Source organism: Lampetra fluviatilis, chromosome 67 (assembly GCF_964198595.1).
Source record: "Lampetra fluviatilis chromosome 67, kcLamFluv1.1, whole genome shotgun sequence".
Lineage (NCBI taxonomy): Eukaryota > Metazoa > Chordata > Hyperoartia > Petromyzontiformes > Petromyzontidae > Lampetra > Lampetra fluviatilis.
In genome coordinates, this window is record NC_136341.1 from 1,804,787 (window position 1) to 1,809,831 (window position 5,045).

Sequence of the window (5,045 nt, forward strand, 5' to 3'; positions counted from 1 at the left end):
CCACCTCCCCCCCTACCCCCACCTCCCCCCCTACCCCCACCTCCCCCTCCTCCCCCTCCTCCCCCCCTACCCCCACCTCCCCCCCTACCCCCACCTCCCCCCCTACCCCCACCTCCCCCCCTACCCCCACCTCCCCCTCCTCCCCCCCTACCCCCACCTCCCCCCCTACCCCCACCTCCCCCTCCTCCCCCCCTACCCCCACCTCCCCCCCTACCCCCACCTCCCCCCCTACCCCCACCTCCCCCCCTACCCCCACCTCCCCCCCTACCCCCACCTCCCCCCCTACCCCCACCTCCCCCTCCTCCCCCCCTACCCCCACCTCCCCCCCTACCCCCACCTCCCCCTCCTCCCCCCCTACCCCCACCTCCCCCCCTACCCCCACCTCCCCCCCTACCCCCACCTCCCCCCCTACCCCCACCTCCCCCTCCTCCCCCCCTACCCCCACCTCCCCCCCTACACCCACCTCCCCCTCCTCCCCCCCTACTCCCACCTCCCCCCCTACCCCCACCTCCCCCCCTACCCCCACCTCCCCCTCCTCCCCCCCTACCCCCACCTCCCCCCCTAACCCCACCTCCCCCACCTCCCCCCCTACCCCCACCTCCCCCCCTACCCCCACCTCCCCCTCCTCCCCCCTCTTCCCCCTCCTCCCCTCCTACCTCCCCCACACCCCCTACCCCCCACCTCCCCCTCCTCCCCCCCTACCCCCACCTCCCCCCCTACCCCCACCTCCCCCTCCTCCCCCCCTACCCCCACCTCCCCCCCTACCCCCACCTCCCCCCTCCTCCCCCCCTACTCCCTCCTCCCCCCCTACCCCCACCTCCCCCCCTACCCCCACCTCCCCCTCCTCCCCCCTCTTCCCCCTCCTCTCCTCCTACCTCCCCCACACCCCCTACCCCCACCTGCCCCTCCTCCCCTCCTATTCCACCCCCTCCTCCCCCCCACCTCCCCCCTCCTCCCCCCACCTCCCCCCTCCTCCCCCCCCCCTCACCCCCTCCCTCCTCCCCCCCTCACCCCCTCCCTCCTCCCCCTGGCTGGATCGAGGCCGCACCAACCCAGCCTGATAGTCGCGAGCATCGCGTCACCCGTGAACATCACGTGGTCTTGATCACCACGCGGCTCACATTAAATACTGACACAGTGTACTTTTGTGCTGTGTGTGTACTGTGTGTGTGTGTGTGCTGTGTGTGTGTGCTGTGTGTGTGTGTACTGTGTGTGTGTGTACTGTGTGTGTGTGTATTGTGTGTGTGTGTATTGTGTGTGTGTGTGCTGTGTGTGTACTGTGTGTGCTGTGTGTGTGTGTACTGTGTGTGTGTGTACTGTGTGTGTGTGTACTGTGTGTGTGTGTATTGTGTGTGTGTGTACTGTGTGTGCTGTGTGCTGTGTGTGTGCGGTGTGTGTGCGGTGTGTGTGTGCTGTGTGTGTGTGCTGTGTGTGTACTGTGTGTGTGTGTATTGTGTGTGTACTGTGTGTGCTGTGTGTATTGTGTGTGTGTGCTGTGTGTGTGTACTGTGTGTGCTGTGTGCTGTGTGTGTACTGTGTGTACTGTGTGTGTACTGTGTGTGTACTGTGTGTGTGTGTATTGTGTGTGTGTGTACTGTGTGTACGGTGTGTACTGTGTGTGTACTGTGTGGGTGTGTGTACTGTGTGTGTACTGTGTGTGTGTGTATTGTGTGTGTGTGTACGGTGTGTACTGTGTGTGTACTGTGTGTGTACTGTGTGTGTACTGTGTGTGTGTGTACTGTGTGTGTGTGTACTGTGTGTGTACTGTGTGTGTGTGTACTGTGTGTGTACTGTGTGTGTGTGTATTGTGTGTGTGTGTGTACTGTGTGTACGGTGTGTACTGTGTGTGTGTGTGTACTGTGTGTGTACTGTGTGTGTGTGTGTGCTGTGTGTGTACTGTGTGGGTGTACTGTGTGGGTGTACTGTGTGTGTACTGTGTGTGTGTACTGTGTGGGTGTACTGTGTGTGTGTGCTGTGTGTGTGTGTACTGTGTGTGTGTGTGCTGTGTGTGTGTGTACTGTGTGTGTGTGTGTGCTGTGTGTGTATGCGTTGTGTGTGTGTACTGTGTGTGTGTGCTGTGTGTGCGGTGTGTGTACTGTGTGTGTGTGTGTACTGTGTGTGTACTGTGTGTGTGTGCTGTGTGTGTGTAATGTGTGTGTACTGTGTGTGTGCTGTGTGTGCGTACTGTGTGTGTACTGTGTGGGTGTGTGTGCTGTGTGTGTGTACTGTGTGTGTGTACGGTGTGTACTGTGTGTGTACTGTGTGTGTGTGCTGTGTGTACGGTGTGTACTGTGTGTGTACTCTGTGTGTGTGTGTGTGCTGTGTGTGTACTGTGTGTGTGTGTGTGTGCGGTGTGTGTGTACTGTGTGTGCTGTGTGTATATTCTGTGTGTGTACTGTGTGTGTGTGTGTGTACTGTGTGTGGGTGTACTGTGTGTGTACTGTGTGTGTGTGCTGTGTGTGTGTGCTGTGTGTGTACTGTGTGTGTGTACTGTGTGTGTGTGTGCGGTGTGTGTGTACTGTGTGTGGACTGTGTGTGTACTGTGTGTGTGTGTGTACTGTGTGTGTGGACTGTGTGTATATGCTGTGTGTACTGTGTGTATATGCTGTGTGTGTTCTGTGTGTATTTGCTGTGTGTGGACTGTGTGTATGTGCTGTGTGGACTGTGTGTGGACTGTGTGTGTATGCTGTGTGTGTACTGTGTGTATATGCTGTGTGTGTACTGTGTGTATGTGCTGTGTGTGGACTGTGTGTATGTGCTGTGTGGACTGTGTGTATTTGCTGTGTGTGCTGTGTGTGGACTGTGTGTGTATGCTGTGTGTGGACTGTGTGTGTATGCTGTATGTGGACTGTGTGTATGTGCTGTGTGTGGACTGTGTGTGGACTGTGTGTATGTGCTGTATATGCTGTGTGTATGCTGTGTGTGGACTGTGTGTGTACTGTGTGTATGCTGTGTGTGGGCTGTGTGTGTATGCTGTGTGTGGGCTGTGTGTATATGCTGTGTGTGGACTGTGTGTGTACTGTGTGTATGCTGTGTGTGGGCTGTGTGTATGTGCTGTGTGTATGTGTGGACTGTGTGTATGCTGTGTATGGGCTGTGGTTATATGCTGTGTGTGGGCTGTGTGTATGTGCTGTGTGTGGGCTGTGTGTGGGCTGTGTGTGTATGCTGTGTGTATGCTGTGTGTATGTGCTGTGTGTGTACTGTGTGTGTACTGTGTGTATGCTGTGTATGGGCTGTGGTTATATGCTGTGTGTGTACTGTGTGTATGTGTGGACTGTGTGTATGTGCTGTGTGTATGCTGTGTGTGTACTGTGTGTGTGGACTGTGTGTATGTGCTGTGTATGTGCTGTGTGTGTACTGTGTGTGTACTGTGTGTATGTGCTGTGTATGTGCTGTGTGTGTACTGTGTGTGGACTGTGTGTATGTGCTGTGTGTGTGCTGTGTGTGTGTACTGTGTGTATGCTGTGTGTGGACTGTGTGTGTGGGCTGTGTGTATGCTGTGTGTGTGTACTGTGTGTGTACTGTGTGTATGTGCTGTGTGTGGACTGTATGTATATGCTGTGTGTATGCTGTGTGTGGACTGTGTGTATGTCTTGTGTGTGGACTGTGTGTATGTGCTGTGTGTGGGCTGTGTGTATATGCTGTGTGTGTATGCCGTGTGTGTATGCTGTGTGTGTGGGCTGTGTGTATGTGCTGTGTGTGGGCTGTGTGTATATGCTGTGTGTGGACTGTGTGTATGCTGTGTGTGTGGGCTGTGTATATGCTGTGTGTGGACTGGGGGTATATGCTGTGTGTATGCTGTGTGTGGACTGTGTATGTGCTGTGTGTAGGCTGTGTGTATATGCTGTGTGTGGACTGGGGGTATATGCTGTGTGTGTGGGCTGTGTGTATGCTGTGTGTGGACTGTGTGTATATGCTGTGTGTGTATACTGTGTGTGTGGGCTGTGTGTATGCTGTGTGTGGACTGTGTGTATGTGCTGTGTGTAGGCTGTGTGTATATGCTGTGTGTGGACTGGGGGTATATGCTGTGTGTATGCTGTGTGTATGCTGTGTGTGTGTACTGTGTGTGTACTGTATGTGTGTACTGTGTGTGTGTACTGTGTGTATGCTGTGTGTGTGGACTGTGTGTATGTGCTGTGTGTGTACTGTGTGTATGCTGTGTGTGTGGACTGTGTGTATGTGCTGTGTGTGTACTGTGTGTATGCTGTGTGTATGCTGTGTGTGTGGGCTGTGTGTGTGGACTGTGTGTATATGCTGTGTGTGTACTGTGTGTGTGGGCTGTTTGTGTGGGCTGTGTGTGTGGACTGTGTGTATGTGCTGTGTGTGTACTGTGTGTATGCTGTGTGTGTGGGCTGTGTGTGGGCTGTGTGTGTAGTGAGTCCAACTGAGTAGCAGACGTTAACTTGGGAGCAACGCTATTAACTCAACACAACAGCACCCACATAACACAACCTACGCCCGCGTCTCGAAAGCCCATCTAGTCACGCTACGGCAGAACTATCCCTGGATCCCAGACCGCGTGGCTATTGACTTCTCTCCCCGAATCTTCCAACACCAACACTCGAAGAACCCCCAGCTCCGCACGGAGCTCTCGTTATCTTCTCCCGGGCTGGGGCTGGCTCCACCCTAAGCCCCGCCCACCTTCTCGAACGTTCCCAAGAGCTCCATTGGAACCTCATTTGCCATTTTTTACTGGCAATTGAGGTTCCAATGGTGTAAATGCTCACCCCGAGCTCTCATACTCTGATGGTGCATTGTCTTTGAGTTGTGCGCCTTTTGGCGTCATCTGGTCCAACCCATGTGAGACTAGGCTCTAAGGAAAGCTGTCTCGGGTGTGGACCAATCAACTTCAAGGACAGTGCATACATTATCAGAGTTATGTTTTTGTTTGCATTATGACTGCAGGTATTGTGGTCTATGCAAACATGACTCCTCGTAAAAAAGGTGTCAGTTTTGTTGCCAGATTAAAGGGTAAAGAACCAATTATCATATTCTCAAGAGCTCTCCGGGACCACGTGACCGCCCATCGGCCCCCGTTCACCGGT